General features: G+C 64.4%; 1 protein-coding gene across 1 annotated transcript in view; it reads left to right on the forward strand.

The window, feature by feature from the left end:
* The window catches only part of LOC139265812 (unconventional myosin-VIIa-like), a 440,714-nt gene that overhangs the window by 165,295 nt on the left and 252,370 nt on the right, over positions 1 to 23,049 (forward strand). The window lies entirely within an intron of this gene.

Below are 23,049 nucleotides of genomic sequence, written 5' to 3' on the forward strand. Positions count from 1 at the left end.
CCGTGGGGCTGGGATCTCCCTCCGTGGGGCTGGGATTTCCCTCCGTGGGGCTGGGATCTGTGTCTGTGGTGCTGGGATCTGTGTCTGTGGGGCTGGGATCTGTGTCTGTGGGGCTGGGATCTGTGTCTTTGGGGCTGGGATCTGTGTCTGTGGGGCTGGGATCTGTGTCTGTGGGGCTGGGATCTGTGTCTGTGGGGCTGGGATCTGTTTCCGTGGGGCTGGTATCTCCCTCTGTGGGGCTGGGATCTCCCTCTGTGGGGCTGGGATCTCCCTCTGTGGGGCAGGGATCTGTGACTGTGGGGCTGGGATCTCCCTCTGTGGGGCTGGGATCTCCCTCTGTGGGGCTGGTATCTCCCTCTGTGCGGCTAGGATCTCCGTTTGTGGGGCTGGGATCTCCCTCTGTCGGGTGGGATCTCCCTCTGTGGAGCTGGGATCTATGTCTGTGGGGCTGGGATTTCCCTCTGTGGGGCTGGGATCTCCCTCTGTGGGGCTGGGATCTGTGTCTGTGGGGCTGGGATCTGTGTCTGTGGGGCTGGGATCTGTGTCTGTGGGGCTGGGATCTCCCTCTGTGGGGCTTTGATCTCCCTCTGTGGGGCTGGGATCTCCCTCTGTGGGGCTAGGATCTCCCTCTGTGGGGCTGGGATCTCCCTCTGTGGGGCTGGGATCTCCCTCTGTGGGGCTTTGATCTCCCTCTGTGGGGCTGGGATCTCCCTCTGTGGGGCTGGGATCTCCTTCCGTGGGGCTGGGATCTCCCTCCGTGGGGCTGGGATCTTCTTCCGTGGGGCTGGGATCTCCCTCCGTGGGACTGGGATCTCCCTCCGTGGGGCTGGGATCTCCCTCCGTGGGGCTGGGATCTCCCTCCGTGGGGCTGGGATCTCCCTCCGTGGGGCTGGGATCTCCCTCCGTGGGGCTGGGATCTCCCTCCGTGGGGCTGGGATCTCCCTCCGTGGGGCTGGGATCTCCCTCCGTGGGGCTGGGATCTCCCTCCGTGGGGCTGGGATCTCCCTCCGTGGGGCTGGGATCTCCCTCCGTGGGGCTGGGATCTCCCTCCGTGGGGCTGGGATCTCCCTCCGTGGGGCTGGGGTCTGTGGGGTAGGGGTCTCCCTCTGTGGAGCTGGGATCTGTGTCTGTGGGGCTGGGACCTGTGTCTGTGGGGCTGGGACCTGTGTCTGTGGGGCTGGGACCTGTATCTGTGGGGCTGGGGCCTGTCTCTGTGGGACTGGGACCTGTCTCTGTGGGGCTGGGACCTGTGTCTATGGGGCTGGGACCTGTGTCTTTGGGCCTGGGACCTGTGTCTGTGGGGCTGGTATCTGTGTCTATGGGGCTGGTATCTGTGTCTGTGGGGCTGGGACCTGTGTCTGTGGGGCTGGGATCTATGTCTGTGGCGCTGGGATCTCCCTCTGTTGTGGCTGGGATCTCCCTCTGTGGGGCTGGGACCTCCCTCTGTGGGGCTGGGACCGGTGTCCGTGGGGCTGGGATCTGTTTCCATGGGGCTGGGATCTGTGTCTGTGGGGCTGGGATCTGTGTCTGTGAGGCTGGGATCTGTGTCTGTGGGGCTGGGATCTGTGTCTGTGAGGCTGGGATCTGTGTCTGTGGGGCTGGGATCTGTTTCCGTGGGGCTGGGATCTGTTTCCGTGGGGCTGGGATCTGTTTCCGTGGGGCTGGGATCTGTTTCCGTGGGGCTGGGATCTGTGTCTGTGGGGCCAGGATCTGTGTCTGTGGGGCGGGGATCTGTGTCTGTGGGGCTGGGATCTGTGTCTGTGGGGCTGGGATCTCCCTCTGTGGGGCTGGGATCTCCCTCCGTGAAGCTGGTATCTCCCTCCGTGGAGCTGGGATCTATGTCTGTGGGGCTGGGATCTGTGTCTGTGGGGCTGGGATCTGTGTCTGTGGGGCTGGGATCTGTGTCTGTGGGGCTGGGATCTCCCTCTGTGGGGCTGGGATCTCCCGCTGTGGGGCTGGGATCTCCCTCTGTGGGGCTGGGATCTGTCTCTGTGGGGCTGGGATCTCCCTCTGTGGGGCTGGGATCTCCCTCTGTGGGGCTGGGATCTCCCTCTGTGGGGCTGGGATCTGTGTCTGTGAGGTTGGGATCTGTGTCTGTGGGGCTGGGATCTGTGTCTGTGGGGCTGGGATCTCCCTCTGTGGGGCTGGGATCTGTGTCTGTGGGGCGGGGATCTGTGTCTGTGGGGCTGGGATCTGTGTCTGTGGAGCTGGAATCTCCCTCTGTGGGGCTGGGTTCTCCCTCTGTGGGGCTGGGATCTCCCTCTGTGGGGCTGGGATCTCCATCTGTGGGGCTGGGACCTGTGTCCGTGAGGCTAGGATCTGTTTCCGTGGGGCTGGGATCTGTGTCCGTGGGGCTGGGATCTGTGTCTGTTGGGCTGGGATCTGTGTCTGTGAGGCTGGGATCTGTGTCTGTGGCGCTGGGACCTGTGTCCGTGGGGCTGGGACCTGGGTCCGTGGGGCTGGGACCTGTGTCCGTGGGGCTGGGATCTCCCTCCGTTGGGCTGGGATCTCCCTCCGTGGGGCTGGGATCTCCCTCCGTGGGGCTGGGATCTCCCTCCGTGGGGCTGGGATCTCCCTCCGTGGGGCTGGGATCTCCCTCCGTGGGGCTGGTATCTCCCTCCGTGGAGCTGGGATCTATGTCTGTGGGGCTGGGATCTGTGTCTGTGGGGCTGGGATCTGTGTCTGTGGGGCTGGGATCTGTGTCTGTGGGGCTGGGATCTGTGTCTGTGGGGCTGGGATATGTGTCTGTGGGGCTGGGATCTCCCTCTGTGGGGCTGGGATCTCCCTCTGTGGGGCTGGGATCTCCCTCTGTGGGGCTGGGATCTCCCTCTGTGGGGCTGGGATCTCCCTCTGTGGGGCTGGGATCTCCCTCTGTGGGGCTGGGATCTCCCTCTGTGGGGCTGGGATCTGTCTCTGTGGGGCTGGGATCTGTCTCTGTGGGGCTGGGATCTCCCTCTGTGGGGCTGGGATCTCCCTCTGTGGGGCTGGGATCTGTGTCTGTGGGGCTGGGATCTGTGTCTGTGAGGTTGGGATCTGTGGGGCTGGGACCTGGGTCCGTGGGGCTGGGACCTGTGTCCGTGGGGCTGGGATCTCCCTCCGTGGGGATGGGATCTCCCTCCGTGGGGCTGGGATCTCCCACTGTGTGGCTGGGATCTCCCTCTGTGGGGCTAGGATCTCCCTCTGTGCGGCTAGGATCTCCCTCTGTGGGGCTGAGATCTCCCTCTGTGGGGCTGGGATCTCCCTCTGTGGGGCTGGGATCTGTGTATGTGGGGCTGGGATCTGTGTCTGTGGGGCTGGGATCTGTGCCTGTGAGGCTGGGATCTGTGTCTGTGGGGCTGGGATCTGTGTCTGTGGGGCTGGGATCTGTGCCTGTGAGGCTGGGATCTGTGTCTGTGGGGCTGGGATCTGTGTCTGTGGGGCTGGGATCTGTGTCTGTGTGGCTGGGATCTGTCTCTGTGGGGCTGTTATCTGTGTCTGTGGGGCTGTGATCTCCCTCCGTGGGGCTGGGATCTCCCGCCGTGGGGCTGGGATCTCCCTCCGTGGGGCTGGGATCTCCCTCCGTGGGGCTGGGATCTCCCTCCGTGGGGCTGGGATCTCCCTCCGTGGGGCTGGGATTTCCCTCCGTGAGGCTGGGATCTGTGTCTGTGGGGCTGGGATCTGTGTCTGTGGGGCTGGGATCTGTGGTCTGTGGGGCTGGGATCTGTGTCTTTGGGGCTGGGATCTGTGTCTGTGGGGCTGGGATCTGTGTCTGTGGGGCTGGGATCTGTGTCTGTGGGGCTGGGATCTGTTTCCGTGGGGCTGGTATCTCCCTCTGTGGGGCTGGGATCTCCCTCTGTGGGGCTGGGATCTCCCTCTGTGGGGCTGGGATCTCGCAATGTGGGGCTGGGATCTCCCTCTGTGCGGCTAGGATCTCCCTTTGTGGGGCTTGGATCTCCCTCTGTGGGGCTGGGATCTCCCTCTGTGGGGCTGGGATCTCCCTCTGTGGGGCAGGGATCTGTGACTGTGGGGCTGGGATCTCCCTCTGTGGTGCTGGGATCTCCCTGTGTGGGGCTGGGATCTCCCTCTGTGGGGCTAGGATCTCCGTTTGTGGGGCTGGGATCTCCCTCTGTGGGGTGGGATCTCCCTCTGTGGGGCTGGGATCTATGTCTGTGGGGCTGGGATCTGTGTCTGTGGGGCTGGAATCTCCCTCTGTGGGGCTGGGTTCTCCCTCTGTGGGGCTGGGATCTCCCTTTGTGGGGCTGAGATCTCCCTCTGTGGGGCTGGGATCTCCCTCTGTAGGGCTGAGATCTGTCTCTGTGGGGCTGGGATCTGTCTCTGTGGGGCTGGGATCTGTCTCTGTGGGGCTGGGATCTCCCTCTGTGGGGCTGGGATCTCCCTCTGTGGGGCTGGGATCTGTGTCTGTGGGGCTGGGATCTGTGTCTGTGAGGTTGGGATCTGTGTCTGTGGGGCTGGGATCTGTGTCTGTGGGGCTGGGATCTGTGTCTGTGGGGCTGGGATCTGTGTCTGTGGGGCGGGGATCTGTGTCTGTGGGGCGGGGATCTGTGTCTGTGGGGCTGGGATCTGTGTCTGTGGGGCTGGGATCTGTGTCTGTGGGGCTGGGATCTGTGTCTGTGGGGCTGGAATCTCCCTCTGTGGGGCTGGGTTCTCCCTCTGTGGGGCTGGAATCTCCCTCTGTGGGGCTGGGTTTTCCCTCTGTGGGGCTGGGTTCTCCTTCTGTGGGGCTGGGATCTCCCTCTGTGGGGCTGGGATCTCCATCTGTGGGGCTGGGACCTGTGTCCGTGAGGCTAGGATCTGTTTCCGTGGGGCTGGGATCTGTGTCTGTGGGGCTGGGATCTGTGTCTGTTGGGCTGGGATCTGTGTCTCTGAGGCTGGGATCTGTGTCTGTGGCGCTGGGATCTGTGTCCGTGGGGCTGGGACCTGGGTCCGTGGGGCTGGGACCTGGGTCCGTGGGGCTGGGACCTGTGTCCGTGGGGCTGGGACCTGTGTCCGTGGGGCTGGGATCTCCCTCCGTGGGGCTGGGATCTCCCTCCGTGGGGCTGGGATCTCCCTCCGTGGGGCTGGGATCTCCCTCCGTGGGGCTGGGAGCTCCCGCCGTGGGGCTGGGATCTCCCTCCGTGGGGCTGGGATCTCCCTCCGTGGGGCTGGAATCTCCCTCCGTGGGGCTGGGATCTCCCTCCGTGGGGCTGGGATTTCCCTCCGTGGGGCTGGGATCTGTGTCTGTGGTGCTGGGATCTGTGTCTGTGGGGCTGGGATCTGTGTCTGTGGGGCTGGGATCTGTGTCTTTGGGGCTGGGATCTGTGTCTGTGGGGCTGGGATCTGTGTCTGTGGGGCTGGGATCTGTGTCTGTGGGGCTGGGATCTGTGTCTGTGGGGCTGGGATCTGTTTCCGTGGGGCTGGTATCTCCCTCTGTGGGGCTGGGATCTCCCTCTGTGGGGCTGGGATCTCCCTCTGTGGGGCAGGGATCTGTGACTGTGGGGCTGGGATCTCCCTCTGTGGGGCTGGGATCTCCCTCTGTGGGGCTGGTATCTCCCTCTGTGCGGCTAGGATCTCCGTTTGTGGGGCTGGGATCTCCCTCTGTCGGGTGGGATCTCCCTCTGTGGAGCTGGGATCTATGTCTGTGGGGCTGGGATTTCCCTCTGTGGGGCTGGGATCTCCCTCTGTGGGGCTGGGATCTGTGTCTGTGGGGCTGGGATCTGTGTCTGTGGGGCTGGGATCTGTGTCTGTGGGGCTGGGATCTCCCTCTGTGGGGCTTTGATCTCCCTCTGTGGGGCTGGGATCTCCCTCTGTGGGGCTGGGATCTGTGTATGTGGGGCAGGGATCTGTGGCTGTGGAGCTGGGATCTCCCTCTGTTGGGCTGGGATCTCCCTCTGTGGGGCTGGGATCTCCCTCTGTGGGGCTGGGATCTGTGTCTGTGGGGCTGGGATCTGTGTCTGTGGGGCTGGGATCTGTGTCTGTGGGACTGGGAACTGTGCCTGTGGGGCTGGGATCTGTGCCTGTGGGGCTGGGATCTGTGTCTGTGGGGCTGGGATCTGTGTCTGTGGGGCTGGGATCTCCCTCTGTGGGGCTGGGATCTCCCTCTGTGGGGCTGGGATCTCCCTCTGTGGGGCTGGGATCTCGCACTGTGGGGCTGGGATCTCCCTCTGTGCGGCTAGGATCTCCCTTTGTGGGGCTTGGATCTCCCTCTGTGGGGCTGGGATCTCCCTCTGTGGGGCTGGGATCTCCCTCTGTGGGGCTGGGATCTCCCTCTGTGGGGCTGGGATCTCCCTCTGTGGGGCTGGGATCTCCCTCTGTGGGGCTGGGATCTCCGTTTGTGGGGCTGGGATCTCCCTCTGTGGGGTGGGATCTCCCTCTGTGGGGCTGGGATCTATGTCTGTGGTGCTGGGATTTCCCTCTCTGGGGCTGGGATCTCCCTCTGTGGGGCTGGGATCTCTGTCTGTGGGGCTGGGATCTGTGTCTGTGGGGCTGGGATCTGTGTCTGTGGGGCTGGGATCTCCCTCTGTGGGGCTGGGATCTGTGTCTGTGGGGCTGGGATCTGTGTCTGTGGGGCTGGAATCTCCCTCTGTGGGGCTGGGTTCTCCCTCTGTGGGGCTGGGATCTCCCTTTGTGGGGCTGAGATCTCCCTCTGTGGGGCTGGGATCTCCCTCTGTAGGGCTGGGATCTGTCTCTGTGGGGCTGGGATCTGTCTCTGTGGGGCTGGGATCTGTCTCTGTGGGGCTGGGATCTCCCTCTGTGGGGCTGGGTTTTCCCTCTGTGGGGCTGGGTTCTCCTTCTGTGGGGCTGGGATCTCCCTCTGTGGGGCTGGGATCTCCATCTGTGGGGCTGGGACCTGTGTCCGTGAGGCTAGGATCTGTTTCCGTGGGGCTGGGATCTGTGTCTGTGGGGCTGGGATCTGTGTCTGTTGGGCTGGGATCTGTGTCTGTGAGGCTGGGATCTGTGTCTGTGGCGCTGGGATCTGTGTCCGTGGGGCTGGGACCTGGGTCCGTGGGGCTGGGACCTGGGTCCGTGGGGCTGGGACCTGTGTCCGTGGGGCTGGGATCTCCCTCCGTGGGGCTGGGATCTCCCTCCGTGGGGCTGGGATCTCCCTCCGTGGGGCTGGGATCTCCCTCCGTGGGGCTGGGATCTCCCTCCGTGGGGCTGGGAGCTCCCGCCGTGGGGCTGGGATCTCCCTCCGTGGGGCTGGGATCTCCCTCCGTGGGGCTGGGATCTCCCTCCGTGGGGCTGGGATTTCCCTCCGTGGGGCTGGGATCTGTGTCTGTGGTGCTGGGATCTGTGTCTGTGGGGCTGGGATCTGTGTCTGTGGGGCTGGGATCTGTGTCTTTGGGGCTGGGATCTGTGTCTGTGGGGCTGGGATCTGTGTCTGTGGGGCTGGGATCTGTGTCTGTGGGGCTGGGATCTGTTTCCGTGGGGCTGGTATCTCCCTCTGTGGGGCTGGGATCTCCCTCTGTGGGGCTGGGATCTCCCTCTGTGGGGCAGGGATCTGTGACTGTGGGGCTGGGATCTCCCTCTGTGGGGCTGGGATCTCCCTCTGTGGGGCTGGTATCTCCCTCTGTGCGGCTAGGATCTCCGTTTGTGGGGCTGGGATCTCCCTCTGTCGGGTGGGATCTCCCTCTGTGGAGCTGGGATCTATGTCTGTGGGGCTGGGATTTCCCTCTGTGGGGCTGGGATCTCCCTCTGTGGGGCTGGGATCTGTGTCTGTGGGGCTGGGATCTGTGTCTGTGGGGCTGGGATCTGTGTCTGTGGGGCTGGGATCTCCCTCTGTGGGGCTTTGATCTCCCTCTGTGGGGCTGGGATCTCCCTCTGTGGGGCTAGGATCTCCCTCTGTGGGGCTGGGATCTCCCTCTGTGGGGCTGGGATCTCCCTCTGTGGGGCTGGGATCTCCCTCTGTGGGGCTTTGATCTCCCTCTGTGGGGCTGGGATCTCCCTCTGTGGGGCTGGGATCTCCTTCCGTGGGGCTGGGATCTCCCTCCGTGGGGCTGGGATCTTCTTCCGTGGGGCTGGGATCTCCCTCCGTGGGACTGGGATCTCCCTCCGTGGGGCTGGGATCTCCCTCCGTGGGGCTGGGATCTCCCTCCGTGGGGCTGGGATCTCCCTCCGTGGGGCTGGGATCTGTGTCTGTGGGGCTGGGATCTCCCTCTGTGGGGCTGGGATCTGTGTCTGTGGGGCTGGGATCTGTGTCTGTGGGGCTGGAATCTCCCTCTGTGGGGCTGGGTTCTCCCTCTGTGGGGCTGGGATCTCCCTTTGTGGGGCTGAGATCTCCCTCTGTGGGGCTGGGATCTCCCTCTGTAGGGCTGAGATCTGTCTCTGTGGGGCTGGGATCTGTCTCTGTGGGGCTGGGATCTGTCTCTGTGGGGCTGGGATCTCCCTCTGTGGGGCTGGGATCTCCCTCTGTGCGGCTGGGATCTGTGTCTGTGGGGCTGGGATCTGTGTCTGTGAGGTTGGGATCTGTGTCTGTGGGGCTGGGATCTGTGTCTGTGGGGCTGGGATCTGTGTCTGTGGGGCTGGGATCTGTGTCTGTGGGGCTGGGATCTGTGTCTGTGGGGCGGGGATCTGTGTCTGTGGGGCGGGGATCTGTGTCTGTGGGGCTGGGATCTGTGTCTGTGGGGCTGGGATCTGTGTCTGTGGGGCTGGGATCTGTGTCTGTGGGGCTGGAATCTCCCTCTGTGGGGCTGGGTTCTCCCTCTGTGGGGCTGGAATCTCCCTCTGTGGGGCTGGGTTTTCCCTCTGTGGGGCTGGGTTCTCCTTCTGTGGGGCTGGGATCTCCCTCTGTGGGGCTGGGATCTCCATCTGTGGGGCTGGGACCTGTGTCCGTGAGGCTAGGATCTGTTTCCGTGGGGCTGGGATCTGTGTCTGTGGGGCTGGGATCTGTGTCTGTTGGGCTGGGATCTGTGTCTGTGAGGCTGGGATCTGTGTCTGTGGCGCTGGGATCTGTGTCCGTGGGGCTGGGACCTGGGTCCGTGGGGCTGGGACCTGGGTCCGTGGGGCTGGGACCTGTGTCCGTGGGGCTGGGACCTGTGTCCGTGGGGCTGGGATCTCCCTCCGTGGGGCTGGGATCTCCCTCCGTGGGGCTGGGATCTCCCTCCGTGGGGCTGGGATCTCCCTCCGTGGGGCTGGGAGCTCCCGCCGTGGGGCTGGGATCTCCCTCCGTGGGGCTGGGATCTCCCTCCGTGGGGCTGGGATCTCCCTCCGTGGGGCTGGGATCTCCCTCCGTGGGGCTGGGATTTCCCTCCGTGGGGCTGGGATCTGTGTCTGTGGTGCTGGGATCTGTGTCTGTGGGGCTGGGATCTGTGTCTGTGGGGCTGGGATCTGTGTCTTTGGGGCTGGGATCTGTGTCTGTGGGGCTGGGATCTGTGTCTGTGGGGCTGGGATCTGTGTCTGTGGGGCTGGGATCTGTGTCTGTGGGGCTGGGATCTGTTTCCGTGGGGCTGGTATCTCCCTCTGTGGGGCTGGGATCTCCCTCTGTGGGGCAGGGATCTGTGACTGTGGGGCTGGGATCTCCCTCTGTGGGGCTGGGATCTCCCTCTGTGGGGCTGGTATCTCCCTCTGTGCGGCTAGGATCTCCGTTTGTGGGGCTGGGATCTCCCTCTGTCGGGTGGGATCTCCCTCTGTGGAGCTGGGATCTATGTCTGTGGGGCTGGGATTTCCCTCTGTGGGGCTGGGATCTCCCTCTGTGGGGCTGGGATCTGTGTCTGTGGGGCTGGGATCTGTGTCTGTGGGGCTGGGATCTGTGTCTGTGGGGCTGGGATCTCCCTCTGTGGGGCTTTGATCTCCCTCTGTGGGGCTGGGATCTCCCTCTGTGGGGCTAGGATCTCCCTCTGTGGGGCTGGGATCTCCCTCTGTGGGGCTGGGATCTCCCTCTGTGGGGCTTTGATCTCCCTCTGTGGGGCTGGGATCTCCCTCTGTGGGGCTGGGATCTCCTTCCGTGGGGCTGGGATCTCCCTCCGTGGGGCTGGGATCTTCTTCCGTGGGGCTGGGATCTCCCTCCGTGGGACTGGGATCTCCCTCCGTGGGGCTGGGATCTCCCTCCGTGGGGCTGGGATCTCCCTCCGTGGGGCTGGGATCTCCCTCCGTGGGGCTGGGATCTCCCTCCGTGGGGCTGGGATCTCCCTCCGTGGGGCTGGGATCTCCCTCCGTGGGGCTGGGATCTCCCTCCGTGGGGCTGGGATCTCCCTCCGTGGGGCTGGGATCTCCCTCCGTGGGGCTGGGATCTCCCTCCGTGGGGCTGGGATCTCCCTCCGTGGGGCTGGGATCTCCCTCCGTGGGGCTGGGGTCTGTGGGGTAGGGGTCTCCCTCTGTGGAGCTGGGATCTGTGTCTGTGGGGCTGGGACCTGTGTCTGTGGGGCTGGGACCTGTGTCTGTGGGGCTGGGACCTGTATCTGTGGGGCTGGGGCCTGTCTCTGTGGGACTGGGACCTGTCTCTGTGGGGCTGGGACCTGTGTCTATGGGGCTGGGACCTGTGTCTTTGGGCCTGGGACCTGTGTCTGTGGGGCTGGTATCTGTGTCTATGGGGCTGGTATCTGTGTCTGTGGGGCTGGGACCTGTGTCTGTGGGGCTGGGATCTATGTCTGTGGCGCTGGGATCTCCCTCTGTTGTGGCTGGGATCTCCCTCTGTGGGGCTGGGACCTCCCTCTGTGGGGCTGGGACCGGTGTCCGTGGGGCTGGGATCTGTTTCCATGGGGCTGGGATCTGTGTCTGTGGGGCTGGGATCTGTGTCTGTGAGGCTGGGATCTGTGTCTGTGGGGCTGGGATCTGTGTCTGTGAGGCTGGGATCTGTGTCTGTGAGGCTGGGATCTGTGTCTGTGGGGCTGGGATCTGTTTCCGTGGGGCTGGGATCTGTTTCCGTGGGGCTGGGATCTGTTTCCGTGGGGCTGGGATCTGTGTCTGTGGGGCCAGGATCTGTGTCTGTGGGGCGGGGATCTGTGTCTGTGGGGCTGGGATCTGTGTCTGTGGGGCTGGGATCTCCCTCTGTGGGGCTGGGATCTCCCTCCGTGAAGCTGGTATCTCCCTCCGTGGAGCTGGGATCTATGTCTGTGGGGCTGGGATCTGTGTCTGTGGGGCTGGGATCTGTGTCTGTGGGGCTGGGATCTGTGTCTGTGGGGCTGGGATCTCCCTCTGTGGGGCTGGGATCTCCCGCTGTGGGGCTGGGATCTCCCTCTGTGGGGCTGGGATCTGTCTCTGTGGGGCTGGGATCTCCCTCTGTGGGGCTGGGATCTCCCTCTGTGGGGCTGGGATCTCCCTCTGTGGGGCTGGGATCTGTGTCTGTGAGGTTGGGATCTGTGTCTGTGGGGCTGGGATCTGTGTCTGTGGGGCTGGGATCTCCCTCTGTGGGGCTGGGATCTGTGTCTGTGGGGCGGGGATCTGTGTCTGTGGGGCTGGGATCTGTGTCTGTGGAGCTGGAATCTCCCTCTGTGGGGCTGGGTTCTCCCTCTGTGGGGCTGGGATCTCCCTCTGTGGGGCTGGGATCTCCATCTGTGGGGCTGGGACCTGTGTCCGTGAGGCTAGGATCTGTTTCCGTGGGGCTGGGATCTGTGTCCGTGGGGCTGGGATCTGTGTCTGTTGGGCTGGGATCTGTGTCTGTGAGGCTGGGATCTGTGTCTGTGGCGCTGGGACCTGTGTCCGTGGGGCTGGGACCTGGGTCCGTGGGGCTGGGACCTGTGTCCGTGGGGCTGGGATCTCCCTCCGTTGGGCTGGGATCTCCCTCCGTGGGGCTGGGATCTCCCTCCGTGGGGCTGGGATCTCCCTCCGTGGGGCTGGGATCTCCCTCCGTGGGGCTGGGATCTCCCTCCGTGGGGCTGGTATCTCCCTCCGTGGAGCTGGGATCTATGTCTGTGGGGCTGGGATCTGTGTCTGTGGGGCTGGGATCTGTGTCTGTGGGGCTGGGATCTGTGTCTGTGGGGCTGGGATCTGTGTCTGTGGGGCTGGGATATGTGTCTGTGGGGCTGGGATCTCCCTCTGTGGGGCTGGGATCTCCCTCTGTGGGGCTGGGATCTCCCTCTGTGGGGCTGGGATCTCCCTCTGTGGGGCTGGGATCTCCCTCTGTGGGGCTGGGATCTCCCTCTGTGGGGCTGGGATCTCCCTCTGTGGGGCTGGGATCTCCCTCTGTGGGGCTGGGATCTGTCTCTGTGGGGCTGGGATCTGTCTCTGTGGGGCTGGGATCTCCCTCTGTGGGGCTGGGATCTCCCTCTGTGGGGCTGGGATCTGTGTCTGTGGGGCTGGGATCTGTGTCTGTGAGGTTGGGATCTGTGGGGCTGGGACCTGGGTCCGTGGGGCTGGGACCTGTGTCCGTGGGGCTGGGATCTCCCTCCGTGGGGATGGGATCTCCCTCCGTGGGGCTGGGATCTCCCACTGTGTGGCTGGGATCTCCCTCTGTGGGGCTAGGATCTCCCTCTGTGCGGCTAGGATCTCCCTCTGTGGGGCTGAGATCTCCCTCTGTGGGGCTGGGATCTCCCTCTGTGGGGCTGGGATCTGTGTATGTGGGGCTGGGATCTGTGTCTGTGGGGCTGGGATCTGTGCCTGTGAGGCTGGGATCTGTGTCTGTGGGGCTGGGATCTGTGTCTGTGGGGCTGGGATCTGTGCCTGTGAGGCTGGGATCTGTGTCTGTGGGGCTGGGATCTGTGTCTGTGGGGCTGGGATCTGTGTCTGTGTGGCTGGGATCTGTCTCTGTGGGGCTGTTATCTGTGTCTGTGGGGCTGTGATCTCCCTCCGTGGGGCTGGGATCTCCCGCCGTGGGGCTGGGATCTCCCTCCGTGGGGCTGGGATCTCCCTCCGTGGGGCTGGGATCTCCCTCCGTGGGGCTGGGATTTCCCTCCGTGAGGCTGGGATCTGTGTCTGTGGGGCTGGGATCTGTGTCTGTGGGGCTGGGATCTGTGGTCTGTGGGGCTGGGATCTGTGTCTTTGGGGCTGGGATCTGTGTCTGTGGGGCTGGGATCTGTGTCTGTGGGGCTGGGATCTGTGTCTGTGGGGCTGGGATCTGTTTCCGTGGGGCTGGTATCTCCCTCTGTGGGGCTGGGATCTCCCTCTGTGGGGCTGGGATCTCCCTCTGTGGGGCTGGGATCTCGCAATGTGGGGCTGGGATCTCCCTCTGTGCGGCTAGGATCTCCCTTTGTGGGGCTTGGATCTCCCTCTGTGGGGCTGGGATCTCCCTCTGTGGGGCTGGGATCTCCCTCTGTGGGGCAGGGATCTGTGACTGTGGGGCTGGGATCTCCCTCTGTGGTGCTGGGATCTCCCTGTGTGGGGCTGGGATCTCCCTCTGTGGGGCTAGGATCTCCGTTTGTGGGGCTGGGATCTCCCTCTGTGGGGTGGGATCTCCCTCTGTGGGGCTGGGATCTATGTCTGTGGGGCTGGGATCTGTGTCTGTGGGGCTGGAATCTCCCTCTGTGGGGCTGGGTTCTCCCTCTGTGGGGCTGGGATCTCCCTTTGTGGGGCTGAGATCTCCCTCTGTGGGGCTGGGATCTCCCTCTGTAGGGCTGAGATCTGTCTCTGTGGGGCTGGGATCTGTCTCTGTGGGGCTGGGATCTGTCTCTGTGGGGCTGGGATCTCCCTCTGTGGGGCTGGGATCTCCCTCTGTGGGGCTGGGATCTGTGTCTGTGGGGCTGGGATCTGTGTCTGTGAGGTTGGGATCTGTGTCTGTGGGGCTGGGATCTGTGTCTGTGGGGCTGGGATCTGTGTCTGTGGGGCTGGGATCTGTGTCTGTGGGGCGGGGATCTGTGTCTGTGGGGCGGGGATCTGTGTCTGTGGGGCTGGGATCTGTGTCTGTGGGGCTGGGATCTGTGTCTGTGGGGCTGGGATCTGTGTCTGTGGGGCTGGAATCTCCCTCTGTGGGGCTGGGTTCTCCCTCTGTGGGGCTGGAATCTCCCTCTGTGGGGCTGGGTTTTCCCTCTGTGGGGCTGGGTTCTCCTTCTGTGGGGCTGGGATCTCCCTCTGTGGGGCTGGGATCTCCATCTGTGGGGCTGGGACCTGTGTCCGTGAGGCTAGGATCTGTTTCCGTGGGGCTGGGATCTGTGTCTGTGGGGCTGGGATCTGTGTCTGTTGGGCTGGGATCTGTGTCTGTGAGGCTGGGATCTGTGTCTGTGGCGCTGGGATCTGTGTCCGTGGGGCTGGGACCTGGGTCCGTGGGGCTGGGACCTGGGTCCGTGGGGCTGGGACCTGTGTCCGTGGGGCTGGGACCTGTGTCCGTGGGGCTGGGATCTCCCTCCGTGGGGCTGGGATCTCCCTCCGTGGGGCTGGGATCTCCCTCCGTGGGGCTGGGATCTCCCTCCGTGGGGCTGGGAGCTCCCGCCGTGGGGCTGGGATCTCCCTCCGTGGGGCTGGGATCTCCCTCCGTGGGGCTGGAATCTCCCTCCGTGGGGCTGGGATCTCCCTCCGTGGGGCTGGGATTTCCCTCCGTGGGGCTGGGATCTGTGTCTGTGGTGCTGGGATCTGTGTCTGTGGGGCTGGGATCTGTGTCTGTGGGGCTGGGATCTGTGTCTTTGGGGCTGGGATCTGTGTCTGTGGGGCTGGGATCTGTGTCTGTGGGGCTGGGATCTGTGTCTGTGGGGCTGGGATCTGTTTCCGTGGGGCTGGTATCTCCCTCTGTGGGGCTGGGATCTCCCTCTGTGGGGCTGGGATCTCCCTCTGTGGGGCAGGGATCTGTGACTGTGGGGCTGGGATCTCCCTCTGTGGGGCTGGGATCTCCCTCTGTGGGGCTGGTATCTCCCTCTGTGCGGCTAGGATCTCCGTTTGTGGGGCTGGGATCTCCCTCTGTCGGGTGGGATCTCCCTCTGTGGAGCTGGGATCTATGTCTGTGGGGCTGGGATTTCCCTCTGTGGGGCTGGGATCTCCCTCTGTGGGGCTGGGATCTGTGTCTGTGGGGCTGGGATCTGTGTCTGTGGGGCTGGGATCTGTGTCTGTGGGGCTGGGATCTCCCTCTGTGGGGCTTTGATCTCCCTCTGTGGGGCTGGGATCTCCCTCTGTGGGGCTAGGATCTCCCTCTGTGGGGCTGGGATCTCCCTCTGTGGGGCTGGGATCTCCCTCTGTGGGGCTTTGATCTCCCTCTGTGGGGCTGGGATCTCCCTCTGTGGGGCTGGGATCTCCTTCCGTGGGGCTGGGATCTCCCTCCGTGGGGCTGGGATCTTCTTCCGTGGGGCTGGGATCTCCCTCCGTGGGACTGGGATCTCCCTCCGTGGGGCTGGGATCTCCCTCCGTGGGGCTGGGATCTCCCTCCGTGGGACTGGGATCTCCCTCCGTGGGGCTGGGATCTCCCTCCGTGGGGCTGGGATCTCCCTCCGTGGGGCTGGGATCTCCCTCCGTGGGGCTGGGATCTCCCTCCGTGGGGCTGGGATCTCCCTCCGTGGGGCTGGGATCTCCCTCCGTGGGGCTGGGATCTCCCTCCGTGGGGCTGGGATCTCCCTCCGTGGGGCTGGGATCTCCCTCCGTGGGGCTGGGGTCTGTGGGGTAGGGGTCTCCCTCTGTGGAGCTGGGATCTGTGTCTGTGGGGCTGGGACCTGTGTCTGTGGGGCTGGGACCTGTGTCTGTGGGGCTGGGACCTGTATCTGTGGGGCTGGGGCCTGTCTCTGTGGGACTGGGACCTGTCTCTGTGGGGCTGGGACCTGTGTCTATGGGGCTGGGACCTGTGTCTTTGGGCCTGGGACCTGTGTCTGTGGGGCTGGTATCTGTGTCTATGGGGCTGGTATCTGTGTCTGTGGGGCTGGGACCTGTGTCTGTGGGGCTGGGATCTATGTCTGTGGCGCTGGGATCTCCCTCTGTTGTGGCTGGGATCTCCCTCTGTGGGGCTGGGACCTCCCTCTGTGGGGCTGGGACCGGTGTCCGTGGGGCTGGGATCTGTTTCCATGGGGCTGGGATCTGTGTCTGTGGGGCTGGGATCTGTGTCTGTGAGGCTGGGATCTGTGTCTGTGGGGCTGGGATCTGTGTCTGTGAGGCTGGGATCTGTGTCTGTGGGGCTGGGATCTGTTTCCGTGGGGCTGGGATCTGTTTCCGTGGGGCTGGGATCTGTTTCCGTGGGGCTGGGATCTGTGTCTGTGGGGCCAGGATCTGTGTCTGTGGGGCGGGGATCTGTGTCTGTGGGGCTGGGATCTGTGTCTGTGGGGCTGGGATCTCCCTCTGTGGGGCTGGGATCTCCCTCCGTGAAGCTGGTATCTCCCTCCGTGGAGCTGGGATCTATGTCTGTGGGGCTGGGATCTGTGTCTGTGGGGCTGGGATCTGTGTCTGTGGGGCTGGGATCTGTGTCTGTGGGGCTGGGATCTCCCTCTGTGGGGCTGGGATCTCCCGCTGTGGGGCTGGGATCTCCCTCTGTGGGGCTGGGATCTGTCTCTGTGGGGCTGGGATCTCCCTCTGTGGGGCTGGGATCTCCCTCTGTGGGGCTGGGATCTCCCTCTGTGGGGCTGGGATCTGTGTCTGTGAGGTTGGGATCTGTGTCTGTGGGGCTGGGATCTGTGTCTGTGGGGCTGGGATCTCCCTCTGTGGGGCTGGGATCTGTGTCTGTGGGGCGGGGATCTGTGTCTGTGGGGCTGGGATCTGTGTCTGTGGAGCTGGAATCTCCCTCTGTGGGGCTGGGTTCTCCCTCTGTGGGGCTGGGATCTCCCTCTGTGGGGCTGGGATCTCCATCTGTGGGGCTGGGACCTGTGTCCGTGAGGCTAGGATCTGTTTCCGTGGGGCTGGGATCTGTGTCCGTGGGGCTGGGATCTGTGTCTGTTGGGCTGGGATCTGTGTCTGTGAGGCTGGGATCTGTGTCTGTGGCGCTGGGACCTGTGTCCGTGGGGCTGGGACCTGGGTCCGTGGGGCTGGGACCTGTGTCCGTGGGGCTGGGATCTCCCTCCGTTGGGCTGGGATCTCCCTCCGTGGGGCTGGGATCTCCCTCCGTGGGGCTGGGATCTCCCTCCGTGGGGCTGGGATCTCCCTCCGTGGGGCTGGGATCTCCCTCCGTGGGGCTGGTATCTCCCTCCGTGGAGCTGGGATCTATGTCTGTGGGGCTGGGATCTGTGTCTGTGGGGCTGGGATCTGTGTCTGTGGGGCTGGGATCTGTGTCTGTGGGGCTGGGATCTGTGTCTGTGGGGCTGGGATATGTGTCTGTGGGGCTGGGATCTCCCTCTGTGGGGCTGGGATCTCCCTCTGTGGGGCTGGGATCTCCCTCTGTGGGGCTGGGATCTCCCTCTGTGGGGCTGGGATCTCCCTCTGTGGGGCTGGGATCTCCCTCTGTGGGGCTGGGATCTCCCTCTGTGGGGCTGGGATCTGTCTCTGTGGGGCTGGGATCTGTCTCTGTGGGGCTGGGATCTCCCTCTGTGGGGCTGGGATCTCCCTCTGTGGGGCTGGGATCTGTGTCTGTGGGGCTGGGATCTGTGTCTGTGAGGTTGGGATCTGTGGGGCTGGGACCTGGGTCCGTGGGGCTGGGACCTGTGTCCGTGGGGCTGGGATCTCCCTCCGTGGGGATGGGATCTCCCTCCGTGGGGCTGGGATCTCCCACTGTGTGGCTGGGATCTCCCTCTGTGGGGCTAGGATCTCCCTCTGTGCGGCTAGGATCTCCCTCTGTGGGGCTGAGATCTCCCTCTGTGGGGCTGGGATCTCCCTCTGTGGGGCTGGGATCTGTGTATGTGGGGCTGGGATCTGTGTCTGTGGGGCTGGGATCTGTGCCTGTGAGGCTGGGATCTGTGTCTGTGGGGCTGGGATCTGTGTCTGTGGGGCTGGGATCTGTGCCTGTGAGGCTGGGATCTGTGTCTGTGGGGCTGGGATCTGTGTCTGTGGGGCTGGGATCTGTGTCTGTGTGGCTGGGATCTGTCTCTGTGGGGCTGTTATCTGTGTCTGTGGGGCTGTGATCTCCCTCCGTGGGGCTGGGATCTCCCGCCGTGGGGCTGGGATCTCCCTCCGTGGGGCTGGGATCTCCCTCCGTGGGGCTGGGATCTCCCTCCGTGGGGCTGGGATTTCCCTCCGTGAGGCTGGGATCTGTGTCTGTGGGGCTGGGATCTGTGTCTGTGGGGCTGGGATCTGTGGTCTGTGGGGCTGGGATCTGTGTCTTTGGGGCTGGGATCTGTGTCTGTGGGGCTGGGATCTGTGTCTGTGGGGCTGGGATCTGTGTCTGTGGGGCTGGGATCTGTTTCCGTGGGGCTGGTATCTCCCTCTGTGGGGCTGGGATCTCCCTCTGTGGGGCTGGGATCTCCCTCTGTGGGGCTGGGATCTCGCAATGTGGGGCTGGGATCTCCCTCTGTGCGGCTAGGATCTCCCTTTGTGGGGCTTGGATCTCCCTCTGTGGGGCTGGGATCTCCCTCTGTGGGGCTGGGATCTCCCTCTGTGGGGCAGGGATCTGTGACTGTGGGGCTGGGATCTCCCTCTGTGGTGCTGGGATCTCCCTGTGTGGGGCTGGGATCTCCCTCTGTGGGGCTAGGATCTCCGTTTGTGGGGCTGGGATCTCCCTCTGTGGGGTGGGATCTCCCTCTGTGGGGCTGGGATCTATGTCTGTGGGGCTGGGATTTCCCTCTGTGGGGCTGGGATCTCCCTCTGTGGGGCTGGGATCTGTGTCTGTGGGGCTGGGATCTGTGTCTGTGGGGCTGGGATCTGTGTCTGTGGGGCTGGGATCTGTGTCTGTGGGGCTGGGATCTCCCTCTGTGGGGCTTTGATCTCCCTCTGTGGGGCTGGGATCTCCCTCTGTGGGGCTAGGATCTCCCTCTGTGGGGCTGGGATCTCCCTCTGTGGGGCTGGGATCTCCCTCTGTGGGGCTGGGATCTCCCTCTGTGGGGCCTGGATCTCCCTCTTTGGGGCTGGGATCTGTCTCTGTAGGGCTGGGATCTGTCTCTGTGGGGCTGGGATCTCCCTCTGTGGGGCTGGGATCTCCCTCTGTGGGGCTGGGATCTCCCTCTGTGGGGCTGGGATCTCCCTCCGTGGGGCTGGGATCTCCCTCCGTGGGGCTGGGATCTCCCTCCGTGGGGCTGGGATCTCCCTCCGTGGGGCTGGGATCTCCCTCCGTGGGGCTGGGATCTCCCACTGTGTGGCTGGGATCTCCCTCTGTGGGGCTAGGATCTCCCTCTGTGCGGCTAGGATCTCCCTTTGTGGGGCTGAGATCTCCCTCTGTGGGGCTGGGATCTCCCTCTGTGGGGCTGGGATCTGTGTATGTGGGGCAGGGATCTGTGGCTGTGGAGCTGGGATCTCCCTCTGTGGGGCTGGGATCTCCCTCTGTGGGGCTGGGATCTCCCTCTGTGGGGCTGGGATCTGTGTCTGTGGGGCTGGGATCTGTGTCTGTGTCTGTGGGGCTGGGATCTGTGCCTGTGGGGCTGGGATCTGTGCCTGTGAGGCTGGGATCTGTGTCTGTGGGGCTGGGGTCTGTGTCTGTGGGGCTGGGATCTGTGTCTGTGGGGCTGGGATCTGTGTCTGTGGGGCTGGGATCTGTGTCTGTGGGGCTGGGATCTGTGTCTGTGGGGCTGGGATCTGTGTCTGTGGGGCTGGGATCTGTGTCTGTGGGGCTGGGATCTGTGTCTGTGGGGCTGGGATCTCCCTCTGTGGGGTTGGAATCTCCCTCTGTGGGGCTGGGTTTTCCCTCTGTGGGGCTGGGTTCTCCTTCTGTGGGGCTGGGATCTCCCTCTGTGGGGCTGGGATCTCCATCTGTGGGGCTGGGACCTGTGTCCGTGAGGCTAGGATCTGTTTCCGTGGGGCTGGGATCTGTGTCTGTGGGGCTGGGATCTGTGTCTGTTGGGCTGGGATCTGTGTCTGTGAGGCTGGGATCTGTGTCTGTGGCGCTGGGATCTGTGTCCGTGGGGCTGGGACCTGGGTCCGTGGGGCTGGGACCTGTGTCCGTGGGGCTGGGATCTCCCTCCGTGGGGCTGGGATCTCCCTCCGTGGGGCTGGGATCTCCCTCCGTGGGGCTGGGATCTCCCTCCGTGGGGCTGGGATCTCCCTCCGTGGGGCTGGGATCTCCCGCCGTGGGGCTGGGATCTCCCTCCGTGGGGCTGGGATCTCCCTCCGTGGGGCTGGGATTTCCCTCCGTGGGGCTGGGATCTGTGTCTGTGGGGCTGGGATCTGTGTCTGTGGGGCTGGGATCTGTGGTCTGTGGGGCTGGGATCTGTGTCTTTGGGGCTGGGATCTGTGTCTGTGGGGCTGGGATCTGTGTCTGTGGGGCTGGGATCTGTGTCTGTGGGGCTGGGATCTGTTTCCGTGGGGCTGGTATCTCCCTCTGTGGGGCTGGTATCTCCCTCTGTGGGGCTGGGATCTCCCTCTGTGGGGCTGGGATCTCCCTCTGTGGGGCTGGGATCTCGCAATGTGGGGCTGGGATCTCCCTCTGTGCGGCTAGGATCTCCCTTTGTGGGGCTTGGATCTCCCTCTGTGGGGCTGGGATCTCCCTCTGTGGGGCTGGGATCTCCCTCTGTGGGGCAGGGATCTGTGACTGTGGTGCTGGGATCTCCCTCTGTGGTGCTGGGATCTCCCTGTGTGGGGCTGGGATCTCCCTCTGTGGGGCTAGGATCTCCGTTTGTGGGGCTGGGATCTCCCTCTGTGGGGTGGGATCTCCCTCTGTGGGGCTGGGATCTATGTCTGTGGGGCTGGGATTTCCCTCTGTGGGGCTGGGATCTCCCTCTGTGGGGCTGGGATCTGTGTCTGTGGGGCTGGGATCTGTGTCTGTGGGGCTGGGATCTCCCTCTGTGGGGCTTTGATCTCCCTCTGTGGGGCTGGGATCTCCCTCTGTGGGGCTAGGATCTCCCTCTGTGGGGCTGGGATCTCCCTCTGTGGGGCTGGGATCTCCCTCTGTGGGGCTGGGATCTCCCTCTGTGGGGCTGGGATCTCCCTCTGTGGGGCTGGGATCTCCCTCTGTGGGGCCTGGATCTCCCTCTTTGGGGCTGGGATCTGTCTCTGTAGGGCTGGGATCTGTGTCTGTGGGGCTGGGATCTCCCTCTGTGGGGCTGGGATCTCCCTCCGTGGGGCTGGGATCTGTGTCTGTGGGGCTGGGATCTGTGTCTGTGGGGCTGGGATCTGTGTCTGTGGGGCTGGGATCTGTGTCTGTGGGGCTGGGATCTGTGTCTGTGGGGCTGGGATCTGTGTCTGTGGGGCTGGGATCTGTGTCTGTGGGGCTGGGATCTGTGTCTGTGGGGCTGGGATCTGTGTCTGTGGGGCTGGGATCTCCCTCTGTGGGGTTGGAATCTCCCTCTGTGGGGCTGGGTTTTCCCTCTGTGGGGCTGGGTTCTCCTTCTGTGGGGCTGGGATCTCCCTCTGTGGGGCTGGGATCTCCATCTGTGGGGCTGGGACCTGTGTCCGTGAGGCTAGGATCTGTTTCCGTGGGGCTGGGATCTGTGTCTGTGGGGCTGGGATCTGTGTCTGTGGGGCTGGGATCTGTGTCTGTTGGGCTGGGATCTGTGTCTGTGCGGCTGGGATCTGTGTCTGTGGCGCTGGGATCTGTGTCCGTGGGGCTGGGACCTGGGTCCGTGGGGCTGGGACCTGTGTCCGTGGGGCTGGGATCTCCCTCCGTGGGGCTGGGATCTCCCTCTGTGGGGCTGGGATCTCCCTCCGTGGGGCTGGGATCTCCCTCCGTGGGGCTGGGATCTCCCGCCGTGGGGCTGGGATCTCCCTCCGTGGGGCTGGGATCTCCCTCCGTGGGGCTGGGATCTCCCTCCGTGGGGCTGGGATCTGTGTCTGTGGGGCTGGGATCTGTGTCTGTGGGGCTGGGATCTGTGGTCTGTGGGGCTGGGATCTGTGTCTTTGGGGCTGGGATCTGTGTCTGTGGGGCTGGGATCTGTGTCTGTGGGGCTGGGATCTGTGTCTGTGGGGCTGGGATCTGTTTCCGTGGGGCTGGTATCTCCCTCTGTGGGGCTGGGATCTCCCTCTGTGGGGCTGGGATCTCGCAATGTGGGGCTGGGATCTCCCTCTGTGCGGCTAGGATCTCCCTTTGTGGGGCTTGGATCTCCCTCTGTGGGGCTGGGATCTCCCTCTGTGGGGCTGGGATCTCCCTCTGTGGGGCAGGGATCTGTGACTGTGGGGCTGGGATCTCCCTCTGTGGTGCTGGGATCTCCCTGTGTGGGGCTGGGATCTCCCTCTGTGGGGCTAGGATCTCCGTTTGTGGGGCTGGGATCTCCCTCTGTGGGGTGGGATCTCCCTCTGTGGGGCTGGGATCTATGTCTGTGGGGCTGGGATTTCCCTCTGTGGGGCTGGGATCTCCCTCTGTGGGGCTGGGATCTGTGTCTGTGGGGCTGGGATCTGTGTCTGTGGGGCTGGGATCTGTGTCTGTGGGGCTGGGATCTCCCTCTGTGGGGCTTTGATCTCCCTCTGTGGGGCTGGGATCTCCCTCTGTGGGGCTAGGATCTCCCTCTGTGGGGCTGGGATCTCCCTCTGTGGGGCTGGGATCTCCCTCTGTGGGGCCTGGATCTCCCTCTTTGGGGCTGGGATCTGTCTCTGTAGGGCTGGGATCTGTGTCTGTGGGGCTGGGATCTCCCTCTGTGGGGCTGGGATCTCCCTCTGTGGGGCTGGGATCTCCCTCCGTGGGGCTGGGATCTCCCTCTGTGGGGCTGGGATCTCCCTCCGTGGGGCTGGGATCTCCCTCCGTGGGGCTGGGATCTCCCTCCGTGGGGCTGGGATCTCCTTCCGTGGGGCTGGGATCTCCCTCCGTGGGGCTGGGATCTCCCTCCGTGGGGCTGGGATCTCCCTCCGTGGGGCTGGGATCTCCCTCCGTGGGGCTGGGATCTCCCTCCGTGGGGCTGGGATCTCCCTCCGTGGGGCTGGGATCTCCCTCCGTGGGGCTGGGATCTCCCTCCGTGGGGCTGGGATCTCCCTCCGTGGGGCTGGGATCTCCCTCCGTGGGGCTGGGATCTCCCTCTTTGGGCCTGGGATCTGTCTCTGTGGGGCTGGGATCTGTGTCTGTGGGGCTGGGATCTCCCTCTGTGGGGCTGGGATCTCCCTCTGTGGGGCTGGGATCTCCCTCCGTGGGGCTGGGATCTCCCTCCGTGGGGCTGGGATCTCCCTCCGTGGGGCTGGGATCTCCCTCCGTGGGGCTGGGATCTCCCTCCGTGGGGCTGGGATCTCCTTCCGTGGGGCTGGGATCTCCTTCCGTGGGGCTGGGATCTCCCTCCGTGGAGCTGGGATCTCCCTCCG

Source organism: Pristiophorus japonicus, chromosome 6 (genome assembly GCF_044704955.1).
Source record: "Pristiophorus japonicus isolate sPriJap1 chromosome 6, sPriJap1.hap1, whole genome shotgun sequence".
In the NCBI taxonomy this organism is placed as follows: Eukaryota; Metazoa; Chordata; class Chondrichthyes; family Pristiophoridae; genus Pristiophorus; species Pristiophorus japonicus.